Genomic DNA, 14690 nt, shown 5'->3' with positions numbered 1-14690 from the left:
CATTATTTCCACTGTTGTCATGGGAAGTCATCCCTAATCCCTACGGCAGCGATCATTTTCCCATTATTTTAGATTTCCAGAATCATCCTGTCACACTTCCAACACGGTCACCTCGGTGGAAGTTTGACAAAGCCAACTGGACACTTTTTAAGCAATCATCTCTTTTAGCTATTACATCCCTCCATCAGCTCTCTGTCGACGAGGCAACAGGTCATGTCACAAAACACATACTAGAAGCTGTTATGCTTGCAATACCTATGACGTCCACTCACCTCCCCAAACGGCCTAAGCCGTGGTGGAATCAGGACTGCAAAGAGGCAAAGAAGAAACAAAACAAAGCATGGGGCATATTTAGGCGATATCCAACGCCAAGTAATCTTATTTCGTTCAAGAAAATGAAGGCGCGTGCACGATTTGTCCGCAGGCGGTCAAAGAGGAATTGCTGGGAAAAGTATACATCTTCTGTGAACAGTCAGGCAACACCAAAGGAGGTTTGGGATCGAGTTCATAAAATTAATGGCTCGTATCATGCTTTTTCCGTTCCTCTTTTGACAAAAAATGGAATATGCCCTGAAAGCCTCGAGGAACAAGCAGATATTCTTGGAGAACATTTCGAATTTGTTTCTAGCTCAAGAAACTACACACCTACATTTCTTAAACACAAAGCACAGATGGAAAAGAAGGCTGTTAACATTTCGAGTGGTTTTCAAGATCCCTACAATGCTCCATTCACAATGCGTGAACTTGAAATGGTTCTCCACTGTCCTAAACAGACTGCACCCGGTCCAGATGGAGTTCATTACATTATGCTCCAACATCTTCATCCTTCAACTCTTGAGCTTATCCTATACCTTTTCAATAAAATCTGGTCTGAAAGCCATTTTCCGTTCGCTTGGAGGGTTGCCTTCGTGGTTCCTTTGCTGAAGCCAGGAAAGAATCCTTCATGCGCATCTAGCTACAGGCCTATAGCTTTGACAAGTTGTTTATCAAAGACTCTTGAAAGAATGATCAACAGAAGGCTCGTGCATTTTCTTGAAAATAACAACATTCTAGACAGATACCAGTGCGGCTTTCGATCTTCCCGATCCACAGTAGATCACTTGGTTCGTTTCGAGACAGCCGTGAGAGAGGCGTTTGTGAACAAACAACACTGCCTTTCCGTGTTTTTTGATCTGGAGAAGGCGTATGATACTGGCTGGCGATTTGGAATACTGCAGGACCTAATCGACATTGGTATCCGTGGGCACATGCTCGGCGCAATTAAAAGTTATCTAGAAAGTCGTTCATTTCGTGTAAAGCTGGGTACCACCTTCTCTCGAGATTTTTTGCAAGAGAATGGAGTTCCCCAGGGGGGTGTACTTAGCGTCACACTTTTTATTATAAAAATGAACTCCATTGCCCATGTAATACCTCGTTCAGTTCAGTATTCTATCTACGTTGATGACCTTCAGGTTTCAGTGTCATCATGCAATCTTTCCATCTGTGGGAGGAGGGTTCAAGTGGCTATCAATAATTTAACAAGCTGGGCTAATACAAATGGTTTTAGGTTTTCTACAGAAAAAACCGTCTGTGTATGCTTTTCTCGCCGGCGAGGATTTTTTCTAGAACCCTCCTTAACCATCTATGGACTTCCTATCAAGGTGAAAAGTGAACACAAGTTTCTAGGTCTCCTCTTAGATTCAAAATTAACGTTTGTTCCGCACATTAAGCAATTAAAGTCAAAATGCATCAAATCACTCAGCATTCTCAAAGTGTTGTCTCATCAATCTTGGGGTTCTGATCGACTCTGTCTCCTGCGCATTTATCGTGCAGTAATTCGCTCCCGACTCGATTATGGCAGTTTTGTGTATGGTTCAGCCAAAGCTTCAGCATTGAAAATGTTGGACCCCATTCATAATCAGGGGCTACGGCTAGCCACCAGTGCTTTCCGCACTTCTCCGATCGCTAGCCTCTATGCAGAGGCCAATGAATATTCTCTAGAGAAAAGACGTTTCGCTTTGGGGTTTATGTATTCACTCCGAGTAAGATCAGTTCCTCTCCATCCAGCTCTTGAATCGGTTGAAAAAATCAAGTTTGAGAGGACTTTTCAAAATAAGCCAAGTATCGTCCCTCCCTTTGCTCTGAGGCACGCTAAGGCAGCAGAGTACTTTGACCTTGACCCAAAGCTCCCTGTGACAAAGTACAGAAGCTCTGCAGCTCCTTGGGAGTATTCGTTCATTAACTGTAATTTCACCTTGACAAATCACAGAAAGAAAGATACTCCCGACGAGGTGCTGAGGCAAGAATTTTCTGAAATACAAAGCCAGTACCAACATCACTTCAGCATTTACACAGATGGCACTAAAACAGATTCTTTTGTTGGCTGCGCAATGGTTGGACCATCTGTTTGCCATGTAAAGAAACTTAACCCTTCTGCTACAATTTTAACAGCAGAGTTGCAGGGTTTATTACTTGCTGTGGAGTATACACTTAAGAAAAGGCTTCGTCGCTCTGTAGTCTACACGGACTCTCTAAGTGCATTAAAAGCCCTTGTTTCACTAAATTTAGTCAAAAATCCTTTGGTTGCTCAGCTGCAAGATAAGATAATATCAGCCACCAAAACTGGGTACGAAAATATTTTTTGCTGGGTGCCAAGTCACGTTGGCATCCCGGGTAACGAGGAGGCAGATCAGGCCGCTCGCTCTGCCGTCACACACTTTCTGGATACAAGAGAAATTCCTCCAAAAGATTACTGTAAGAAGGTGAAACGTTCCATAATGCAGAAATGGCAACATGAATGGGACCGCGAAGTAAACAACAAGTTACATGCGGTGAAGCACATACTGAAGGAATGGGAGAGTGCCAGACATCGCGAACGTTTCTACGAGGTGGTTCTCTGCCGTCTAAGGATTGGCCATACACGACTAACGCACGGGCATCTTCTGCGTGGCGAAGATTCCCCGAAGTGTGAGCATTGCCATAGTCATCTAACCATACATCATATTTTACTTGAATGTAATGCGTATGACCCAGAACGCCTTGACCATTTTTCGCAGCTATACAAGGAGCATACCCCATTACATCTTATGATTTTACTTGGCGACGAACCTCTTATTCCACACTCTTGTGTTTTTAATTTCCTTAAAGCAATCGGCCTTCTACACCGACTGTGATTTTATTTAAAGTCCCTAAAGTCAGTTTCATACCTTTTACACTTATACACACCTCATGTTCATAGTTTTATCCCATCATCTGCTACTAGAGCTCTTTCTTCTCCCTAACCCTTTTCGGCAATAGTTTATGTACCTGGCGCATTATAGCCTTAGATGCTTTTGCGCCACAAAAACCCAATCCAATCCAAACCTTAACCCCTATGCTATGCCATCGTTCATAAAACTCGTTGTGATTATTTCTTTTATACGAAATTACCAGATTGCGTAAAGCCATTTCCTTCCGAAGTGCACTCCGGAGTGCGTATAACGTTACTCATAGTAACAACATAAAGAAAGGTAGAAAAAATGAACTTAAACGCCTAATGTCCAATCTGGTTATTTCATGGAGTTGCCCAGACAGCACACGACGTCGGGCCAACGTTGGTATTTAATTGGTAAACAATGGTCCGATGTTGGGCCAATGTGGCCATCGCACAATCAACATTGGTGTTGCACTGGCACATACTGGCCAACGTTGGCCTGACTGGACCAATGGCTTACCAATGTTGGCGGACGGTTGGCTTAGGCTGGCCAATATTGGATTTTCTCCGCCAATGACTTACCAACGTTGGCAGTCGATTGGCTTAGACTGGCCGATACTGGCAAATCTCAGCCAATGGCTTACCAACGTTGATAATCGGTTGCCTTAGGCTGGACAACATTGGTCTGTCTTAGCCAATTTGTTACAAACATCGGCAATAAATTGGCGCAGGTTGGCCAACATTGGCCTATCTCAGCGAATGGCTTTCCAACGTTGGCAGTCGATTGGCTTCGACTGGCCAATATTGACCAGTCTCAGCGAGGGAATTGTCAGCATTGGTAATCGATTGGCTTATGCTGGCCAACATTGGCCTGTCTTAGCCAATGGGCTACCAACATTGGTAATCGATTTACTTAGGCTGGGCAACATTGGCCTGTCTTAGCAAGTGGCTTACCAACATTATAATTAATTGGCTTAGTTCTTTTAATGTGCTGATCGTGCACTCTAAGAACAGTCTGTAACTATGGCTCCGGGGGGGGGGGGCGATTCTTCTCTTTTCACACGCAGAGCAAGTTAGCAACGGAATTAGAACGCTGTATGCATTGCGAGCTGTAGCAATTATAATCGTCCACGAAGAAAAACACCGTAGTCGGTGACAGGTTAAAGTAAACGCCGGGAGGAGATCGCGTCCTCCCGATCCTTCGCTCTGCAAAAGTGGAAAGAGATGGGAGCAGCTTCTACCACCTGTCACCGACTATAACTAACGCGCGTCTTCCCGAAACTGATAGTTATGCTCAGTAAATTTCACACAAATACAGAATGCACGCTTCCTTCGATTTTTGATATGTTTTTACGGCAAAAAGCATAGTGCCTCTTCTCTTATGACCATTAAGAGACGCAGCCGGAAAACCTCTCCAAGGGGGGTGGGGGGGGGGGGGGGGGAGGCAGGGTAAAACCCCGAAAGCTCCACCCGCCTTCCCAGTACCTACGACATGGGTGTATTGTCAGTTGTATGCGATCTTGAAAATCTCCAGGCAACCCGCTTTGCTGGGACACAAAACACGGCCTATAATTTAGACAACCGGACAAAATTAAATATAAATAAAAAACACTAATACTTTTAGCAAAAAATAAAACCTTAAAACAAATATCCAGCGATTGATTAAGCAATTACACGTCTTCCCGAATAAAAAATCACGTTGACTTAACATTTCGAACACCCTACGTTTGAGATAGGAATTGACATAAAGTTGATGCGCATTTCAATCTCATAGAAAGGTTATCACGCAACATATAACAGAAGAAGCTTGGGCATTATCTTGCCCAAAAATAACTTCAAAGTGCGTACAAAATACAACTGCAGTAATGACTACGGTAGTGACAACGCCCGCAGAAATATAAACTGTAATAGAGCCGATGGGTTACCAACGTTGGCAATCGATTGGTTTATGCTGGCGACCTTTTGTCTGTCTTAGCCAGTGGCCTACCAACGTTGTTAATTGATTTGCTTAGTCTGGCCAGCAGTGGCCTGTCTTAGCCAATGGCTTACCAACATTGGTAATCGATTCGCTGAGGCTGACCAACGTTGGACTGTCTTAGCCAATGGGTTACCAACATTGAATATGTGTTGGCGCAAGGTATCAGGGTGCCTCGTTTTCTGGAACCGTACTTTAAAAACGAATGAAGTACTCTAGGCAATGAAGATCACTCTTGCCAGAAGTCGTCTTGATAAAAAAGGCTGCTAGGAAGACGCTGTAATTAAATAAGTTTTAAAACTAATTGGCAAACTTTATTAAATACTTACTTGAGGGCAGAAGGTGTCAATTGAAAATTTGTATTTTGAATAGGTTCTTGATGAAGGAGTTTACAACATGGTACACCCAAGAGAGTACACTTGCTTAGACTAGCTATGGGGCCAAGATTCGGCCTTGGCCGTACGGGACTGGAGTGGGACTGGCCAGGGAATTCGGTGATCTACCAGCATGGCGCCTCACTGTATTTCCCGGGCACCGGAGTTACACAGCACTGCCAGGGAAGGGACTTTCCTGGCGCCTTTTGTCTTGTTTTGGTCCAAGCCGACCAGGGTAGACAGGCGGGCGGCCACCAAAAATTAAAAATTTTGTGGCGCTTCACTGTATTCATTGGCCTCAGGATTCCACGGAACTAGAACGGAGTGGTTTTGGGTGTAGTTTATTGGCTTTGCAGGATTCAGTGCGCCAAGGAACGACTGGCGTTGTCACGAAGCTCTCTAGAAAATGCAAGTATCGAAAATCAAAAGATCAGTTCATTAGTGTAGAGTGCGAGCCGAATGAACGCAATAATAGTGTCAACAAATTAATCCCTCCATGACATTTACAGCATTCATGTTTTAAACCGCCACATCTGAAACTGTAAAAACCCGGGAGATAATTTTTCTTTGTTTATTTTTCAATATAACGCAACGTCGCAACGGTTCACGTACTTCGCAGCTACTCTGCTTCAACTTCGACTGTACCGCAGCTCATGCTACGGGCTCTCTTTCTCTTGGCCTATCAGGCGTCAAAAAGGTTGCGATGCTGCGCGGTAGATGCGCCAAGCACTGGAATGGCTCCCCAGGCGCTTGCAAGGTCTCAATGACAAAGCAGCCTCTTGCAACACCAGTGACTTAACGGTGCTCGGAATTCCCACGCTCACATTGCAGCACAGCGAGCGCGGTCGGCCAGATCGAGGCGCAGCGGGTTCTCATGTCGCGATTGCTACGCCGCTGCTTCTGTCTTGCACCGACATTCGAAACAACTCGCTCGAGGCTGCATGCGGGCCAAATAGTGTCGTTACAACGTGTAAAAAGTAGTCCTCACCTCGACAGGGGCGGAAGCAGCGGCGCTATGCCCGTCGACGCCCACGTCGAGAACGACGAAATATACATTAAAAAACTTTTTAACACCCGAAACAAATGTTTAATTACTTAATCGTACATTTTGAGCCACCTTAGGGACGTCGTATAACCTCACTGTTCTGCAAATGCCTCAAATATGCAGACGCTATAACTGATATATTTTTTTTCTTTTATTATTCTGCGACATGATAAGTCGTTAGCACTTTCGAGCCCCGAACCCCTCCATTTGTTGTCATCGTTTTGTTAGATTCGCGTTTTTTTTCCACTTCAGCTTTAGGGATCTGTGCATCTGTATTGCATTTATGATTACATGGTTTAAGAAAGGGTGCAGTTTTTGTTACATGCACAGAACCCCTCGCGGAACAAAAAAATCAATTAGCGTGCTGCGAAATAAACGGCGCAGGTGATTTCTGAGTAACATTTTTTCTTTGTAATTTCACTTTATTTGGGGACATCGTGCACAGAAAGAGGACGCGGTGATTTTTGCATTTTAGTTTAGAGTGCGGGTTTTACGGCGTAAAACATAGGATAAAGGCAGTTCCTTTCGGACTCCAAAAACTATCTCAGCGAGAACTTTTCTTGGCAATGCAGTGGAAAGGAGGAGAGCCCGCGCACAGCTTTATTCAGCGCTCAAAATGGGAGAGGCAGCGCGGGCCTGTACCTTCCACAGCAGTGCCAAGAAGAGTTTTTCCCTGAGCAGCCTTCGTACTGCTGTCCTGTTGACTCGGTTTCGACAACAGAGTAGACGCTATGCGTATTTTAGGCCAAGCGCGTCTCCGGTTACGGTCACGTGACTATATTTCCAAGCGGGTCACAACGCAGACAACGGCACCTGCCTGAAGACCACTGCTTGGTAGACCACTTACATAGCATCCACTGCACTATCAACTTCGGGACGAACTCACAAAAGTATCCACTGACAGATCCTCTGCCTGTGTTCATTGTTCGGATGACCCTCGAAGATAAGCCTTTTGTGGGCGCACCCGCCTGGGGACCTTGAAAAAGCAGGATTTTGGGGAAATGCTGAAAGGAGGGGAATGTCTCCTCATCTCCTCTCCAGCAACCCATCTGCTTCCCCCTACCAGGATTCCTTTCCCTGGCACTCTTAGCTGCGGCCTGTGTGGCTCAGTGTTTGAAAGGTCCTACGCGACAAGCGATTTCTTCGAAGAAGTCACAGAAATTCTCGTGATGGTGATTTGGTTCGGCAAATGACAGCTTGTACCGCATCGTGTTAAATCTTCACGGAGCCCTACCATCTCGTTTGTGTGTGTACGTGGTTGTTCTCCAGTGCCCATATCGACAAATATCTCGGATTACATCTTTCAAGTCCGCTAATTTTTTGGTAAGTGCACGTCAACGCGCTTGTTGGCAACGAGTGGCCGCTGTTCTATGGGCACTCTTCCAGATTATTTATAGAATTAGGCAGTGTCTAGTCTTGCGGCAGCCGGGACAATAATTTTTCCTAAATTCTACGGAGAGTCGCCTCCCATTAGCTGCCTGAAATCATGCCTCCCGGTAGAATACTGACTTCTTGTTCTCCCGGCTGTTCGTGGAAACGCGTTCCATAGACAACTTTTCATGGACACACGATTCATGGACGCGTTTCGTCGACAATAACATTCCACCAACACACATTACGCGAATCGCACGCTGCGGGGAAATTTTTTCCCGGAAGTGAATAAAGAACGCCGGCAGTTGTTCCCTATTGGGTCTCGTATAAAACGAATTGTGAAAACGGTTATTTGAAGCTGTAGAGTAGCTCACTGGTAAGGTGTCTGCCTCATTCACCGCGGGACCCCGATTCAATCCACCAGTGTGGGCCTATATTTTTTTCTCTTTAAGCATTTGACGATATTTACAACATGTTTTTTTTTATGATTAACACTGAAAAAAAAACGAATGTTGTGGACGAATCTTCGCTGAATTAAATGAACGCGTCCTTCTCGGGGGTGAATGGAGGACAAAGACCGGGGAAAACAAATTCCGCCAGTTTCGGACGGCGCGTGTATCACAGTCTGCGGCTGCTCGTTAGAAAAATATTAACCCAATTGAACCACCTGTACACGCCGCTTCTCAGCGGCCCGCCTGCGGCCCAAGCCTCGCTGTCCTTCATTCACCCCCGAAAGGGAATCTCATACCATTTAATTGTGCGAAGTTTCGTTGACAACATTACTTTTTTTTTTCAGAGTTAATCGCGAAAAAAAAAAAATGCCGTAGTTATCGCCTTATGCCTAGATAAAAAAAGTTATCCCACTCTGACGATTAAACCAGGGTCCCGCCGTATAAGAGACGGACACCTAGTTGTTTTCGGAATTCTTTTTATACCAGACCCGATAGGGGACAACTGCCGGCATTTGTTTCTCCGGGTTATTGTGCCACCGGCAGAATATCCACTTGCTTTTTTCGCGGGTGTGTCACCGGCCGGAAGACCCGTCCACGCAGCATCGCGGCGACGTGCTGTGACGGCTCATTACAAAAATTTAACCTACGCGTCCCCCATAAATGCTATTTGCGGCGACAATCTGGGGTAACTTATTGCTACCAGAAAAAAAAAAAAAAAAAACTATTCAAATTATTTTGGAAAATAATCTGCTGATGAAACAGCGTGTCAATAAAACGATCTGCAATGAAACGTCCTTTGATAAGCTGATTGCCACCGCCAATGAGAGGCGTATGTCAGGAGAATTTCGGGGAAAATATTTTTCCAGCTGCCGGGAGAACAGACAATTTGGCCTATAATTACCCTGGATCTGTTTGCTTTGCACTCTTTTCAGCGGTGTAAAAGCTTAGCAGTACCTCTTTACGTTTCGCAGATTGCTTGCACGTTTGTACTTCTGTACGGAACATGCTGTGTGTAATAAAGCTCTAGGAGATTTGAAGAGAATATTTTGTGTCTGTTTTGCAGCCTGTTTACAAACTCATGTGCGACTACTTTTTCTTTACGCGTTTCCTTCATATATTAGATAGGTTAATTCAGTTCGGGATGTTTTAAATAAGTTTGGCATATCCAACCTTCCAGACGATTCCCATTTAGAGATAACGAATAATTCGCATGGGTGCCAGATGCTAGCTCAAGAGCAATTCGCTTCAGAAAGCATTTGTTAGCGGAGGGATGCCGCGGGCTAGGCTTCTGCTAGAGCAAGTTAGTGTTCCTGTATAGCTACCTACGGTAGCAGAGTTGCGCATTCAGCCTCGGCGAGTGGCCGTAGCGCCGGCTTTCCCGCACGCCCTGGATGCTTTGCTCCTCACGTGACTATTTTTGGCGAATAGCAGCGCCACGCGCGCCGCCGCGCACGGAAAAGAGGAGAGGAGGAAAAGGAGGCGGAAAGCAGGGGAACATACGCCGGGATGCGAGCAACGTCGGCGGAGCGACCGTAAAGGTGGCTTTCTTGCATGGCGCCGGATGCTTTGCTCCTCACCTGATGGATCTCGGCGAATAGCGGAGTGGCGGCTCTGGGAAAACAAATGCACAACTCTGGCTCCCGTAGGGAGCCTATACAGGAACTCTAGAGCAAGTGAGCCAGCACTGCCTTTCGTGGCGTGATTGCGTCTGTTCATTTGCTTGTGCGTGATATATTCAGTTACACAGTTCAGAAGAAGCTATTTGTGGCCAGTCATCCTTGACTTCACGACGACAACTTGGTTGAGGTTGCGTAAGAACTTTTAGTTCATTGTAAGCCAAGCTCTTCAGATCATCGTGATGCTACAGAAACAAGTGAACTTATGCAGAGCCTTAGGCCATTCACAACTTGCTGCTTGGAAGGTCCATATCACAAGAGCGAATGACGTTTTAGCGAACAGCGACATTTGAGCGAATCGACGTTTTTGCGAACAACGGGGGCGCGCGTTAACCCATCCGCCGCGTTGCACTTTACGGCGCTTCACGGCGACAGTCTGCGGCGGCTCATTACAAAATCTGAACTCATTTGGGCCACCCGAAAAAGCCGCTTCGCGGCGTCCAACTATTCGCTCAAGTGGCATTCGGTGAAACATGGGCGTTCGCTAAAACGTCATTCGATCACGTGAGTGCCTCCCCTGCTGGGGAGTGTGCTTTACTAAGAGCAATCTGGGTTTGAAAGCGTTGATCCTCGACCTTTGGATCTTTTCGTAGATGCCCTCAGTGCGAAGCTAACAATTGAAGAATCGGCAGCTTAAAAAATGGTGCTGCAGTGGCTGCCAGGGTCTTGCGACAGGGGAGGCAGCAGGAAGAGACGTTTGGGAACCGTAATGGCTCCCCAGCCCCAGGACTCGCCCCAGGACCCCCCCCCCCCCCCCCCAGGACCTAGCATAGGCTCCCCGCTGAGCCTCCTCCCTAGCCCCTTTAAATAAAAGTTCCGGAAAAAGTAATAATTGATCTTGAATTACTCATTTGCTCGCCAGATAAAATAGTGCATAGACAATGCAGAGGAGGACCTTGCCGTTTGTGCCCTGAATGCTTCTTTGCATTGGACTACTAATACAAAACAGGACAGGGTGTTCTTAAAACGCAATGTTGGAATAACCAGGATCTAAACGCACTGCCATCATTGCATAGCCAGAATTATAGATGTGCCATTAACATTGGGACATGCCAATGAATTAGCTTGACTGCCAATAACGGCCTATTCAATGAATAAACTGCCAATGATGGCTGGGAAGTTTATTAAAGGATATCGTTACATTGGTGACAATAATGGCTTGAACATTGGGTGAACGATGGCCCAACATTGGTGCCAATGATGGCTGGAACATTGGTTGAACGATGGCTCAACGTTGGTGCCAATGATGGCTGGAACATTGGTTCAACGATGGACCAACGTTGGTGCCAATGATGGCTGGAACCTTGGTTGAATGATGGCTCAACGTTGGTGCCAATGATGGCTGGAACATTGGTTGAACGATGGCCCAACGTTGGTGCCAATGGCTGGGCCAACATTGGAAGAAGTTGCGCTTGGCCAGAATGCCTATGTCGGACCAACCTCCGGAGCCGGTGTTTGCAATTGTTGGCCCAATGTAGGTCCAACATTGGTGTGCCTGCCTGGCGGAAGGCTACCACCGTACCAACTCGCCGGGTTATTTTTTCTGTCAAAGAATAATAGCCAATAGTAAGAAATAAATGAATGCCAACTGTTAATTGGTTAGAAAAATCATAAATGATGCCTACCCTGCTCTACTCTTTTTATGATATCAGATAATGTATAAATGTATAGGACATTTCATAGCAACCATTTAAGTCCGACACATTATATTTAATATTTTCTCTAAGAACTCGAAGTTATATAAAAAAGTGTTCTTCATACATTAAGCTACACCACTGAATGTACAATAGCCTGTGACTTGTATGTATGTTCTCAGCGAAAGAAAAGGATGCACTCAAAAAGCGCCAATCATTTTATTTCTCCTCTATTAGAGCTTTTTTCAGGTATACACAAAAAGTGGGTGCCTAGGTCTAAAAGAGTGGAATTAACTTTTGCTGCAGGGCTGGAAGCCCTGACTCAATTTGGCTAGCAGCTTGAAACCGATGGGAACCTGGGGAACTGAACCACAAGAGTGAGAGTGACACCCGCCTTTCACTTCCTTCAACGATGGCACCATGACGAAAGGGGAGCTGCCCTAAAGTGAATGCAATGGCAGGTGGTTCGTTCCAGTGAACCCCTATACCAAGCCAAGCAGAAAATTATTGAAAAATGTATTATTAAAAACATAGAGTGTGAAGGGCACGGACAAGAAGGAGCAGATCAACACAGCGCTGTGCTGTGTTGGTATCCTCTGTTCCCATATTCTTCATGATTTCTTTTTAATGATTGGCTACCAACTGGTTCAATCAGCACTATAGTGCTGATGCTTGCTGCTATTTATTAGTATGCATTAACACTGTGCTTACAGTTGAATCCTAGTCATTCATTAATGAACAAAAATAAAAACGACGGTACAAGCTAGATATACAGGCTAAACACGAGTAACTTATTCAAGGCGGGTTCTCAGGAAGATAATACAAACGCAGAGAAGTGTCCATCACAGCTGAGTTTTAATGGACAAAAAATGAATAGGTGACCCAAAAGAGGAAACATAGGGGAAGACATGAAGTTACTCTTTACAATTTCTCGTCTGCTTACCACAGCTTTACGAGGGGATTTCCTTCCTGGACCTTACAGCGTAATACTGTTCACAACTCCGAACATACCGAACAGGAAATGAAAAATATCATGCACAACATCAAGATTTCAAAACACAAACGGACATCACACCTGGTGCTATTAAAAAATATAGGCCAAGAAACTTCTTCCACTCGATGGCAAAACACAGGGAAGGCATTCGACTAATTTCTGGGTTTCATCATTGTTATTGATTCTTTCAGTATACACTTGTGGTCACTCTCGTTAGTCAAATTTTTTTCAGTAGTGTTCTATAAGGCCGCACAGTTATTACGTAAGGTCACGTGTTTTGACACAGCTGAATACAGATGCTTATTTTTATGCAACATTTATACTCAGTTCAATCAGTCCTTAATGCGGGGTTTTGTCGCATGAAGTATTCTATGGGTCGAGCGAGACTTTCTAGCAGTAAGGTGAGCTGGCGGGCTAGTTGGTCGTTCATCATTAATGAAATAGCGCAAAACAACAAGGAAGGAAGGACGAGGTAGACAGGAAGGGTGCTAAACTGACAACTGACATTGCTTCTTTCTTCTCTTCCTTTAAAGACTGTATTAAATGTCAGTTGTCAGTTTAGCGCCCTTCCTGTCTACCTCGTACTTCCTTTCTTGTTGTTTTGCGCTATTTTACTAATGATTTCTAGCAGTCCTTGGGACATGTCATGCTGTGGCTTCTGCATTACTGGGTTTTCTTTGTTACTTTGTGGTATAGGTCAAGCTGTATCGAATTTATTGCAGGTCCCAGCTGCACGAAGCGGGTAGACTCGTCGTCAAAGACCGCAAACCGCTCTCTTCAAGCCGCACGGAGTGTTCTGAGGTGAGCAGTCATTTCTGGCAGTCCCTGGTACATGCGGTGCTGGTGGTTTATGTAATACTGGCCTTGTCTTTGTTACTTTCTGGTATATGGCAAGCTGCATTAACTTTCTTGTAGGTCCCAGCTGCACCAAGCGGGTAGACCCACCGTCAAGCACTACAAGCCGCTCTCTTCAAGCCACGCAGAGTGTTCTATGAGGTGAGCTATCATTTCTAGCTGTTTATGGCACATGCTGTGCTGCGGGATTATGTAAAACTGGCCTTGCCCACTTTGATCCAGTATTTCTTAACGAAAAAGTGGACCTCTATAGTTGGATGGTGCACAGCTGCATGCACATGCACCCGGTATTTATATATATATATATATATATATATATATATATATATATATATATATATATATATATATATATATATATTATATACGTATATACAAAGCTTTCTACAACAACTCAAACAAAATTTAAAAAAAAATGGCGTGAGTGTTATTTGGATGCCGCCTTCACCGTATCTTTGTGGGGCACTGAGGACATTACATAAAGGGAAAACCCTTCGCAATATGTTATTCAAAACTATTTAACCAAAATTTTAATAATATTTGTAATATTGGTTTTATGGGATATTTTTAAAATCTAGTTTCAAAGGCAGTGAATATTAAAGACTAACCCAATTGACACAATTTGCGAATGGCAACAATTTTGAGATATTCAATCCGAAACATATGCCTTTTTGTCGCCTAATAACAAAATCTTGCTCTCAGAAGGCCTCAGGATATCGTGCGGACGTGGTTGCTTCGGGCGCACCTTCACTAACCTGGAAGTATGACGCCGATGCTTTCACTAAGGACGTACTGTCGAGATATTGACGACGTACCCGGTACGACTATGTCACTTTTATACCTACACTTAACGGCAGGAATTCTTCAGCTAAGTTGAGCGCGGTTTTTGCACCCGACATAAAAAATGCAATATTTTGACAATGAATACCTCGAAGCCACTTGGCTTTTCGTGATTGCTTTTAAATCGGTATAGCCTTTCATATTGACTGGCTTTTAACACTGCAGTTGCAACATGGTTCATAAAGCCATTAATTACAAAGCTAACAGATTGTGGTCAATTAGTCAACATACTGTGACAATTATTCACTTTACTAATGTCCGCCTAGTCCCACGAACACGCAGTGAAAAAGGCATCGACGTAA

The sequence above is a fragment of the Ixodes scapularis genome, unplaced genomic scaffold, assembly GCF_016920785.2.
Source record: "Ixodes scapularis isolate PalLabHiFi unplaced genomic scaffold, ASM1692078v2 PGA_scaffold24__2_contigs__length_7659602, whole genome shotgun sequence".
Classification (NCBI taxonomy): domain Eukaryota; kingdom Metazoa; phylum Arthropoda; class Arachnida; order Ixodida; family Ixodidae; genus Ixodes; species Ixodes scapularis.
The sequence above is the reverse complement of the archived record's forward strand: the minus strand, read 5'-3'. Positions refer to the sequence as shown.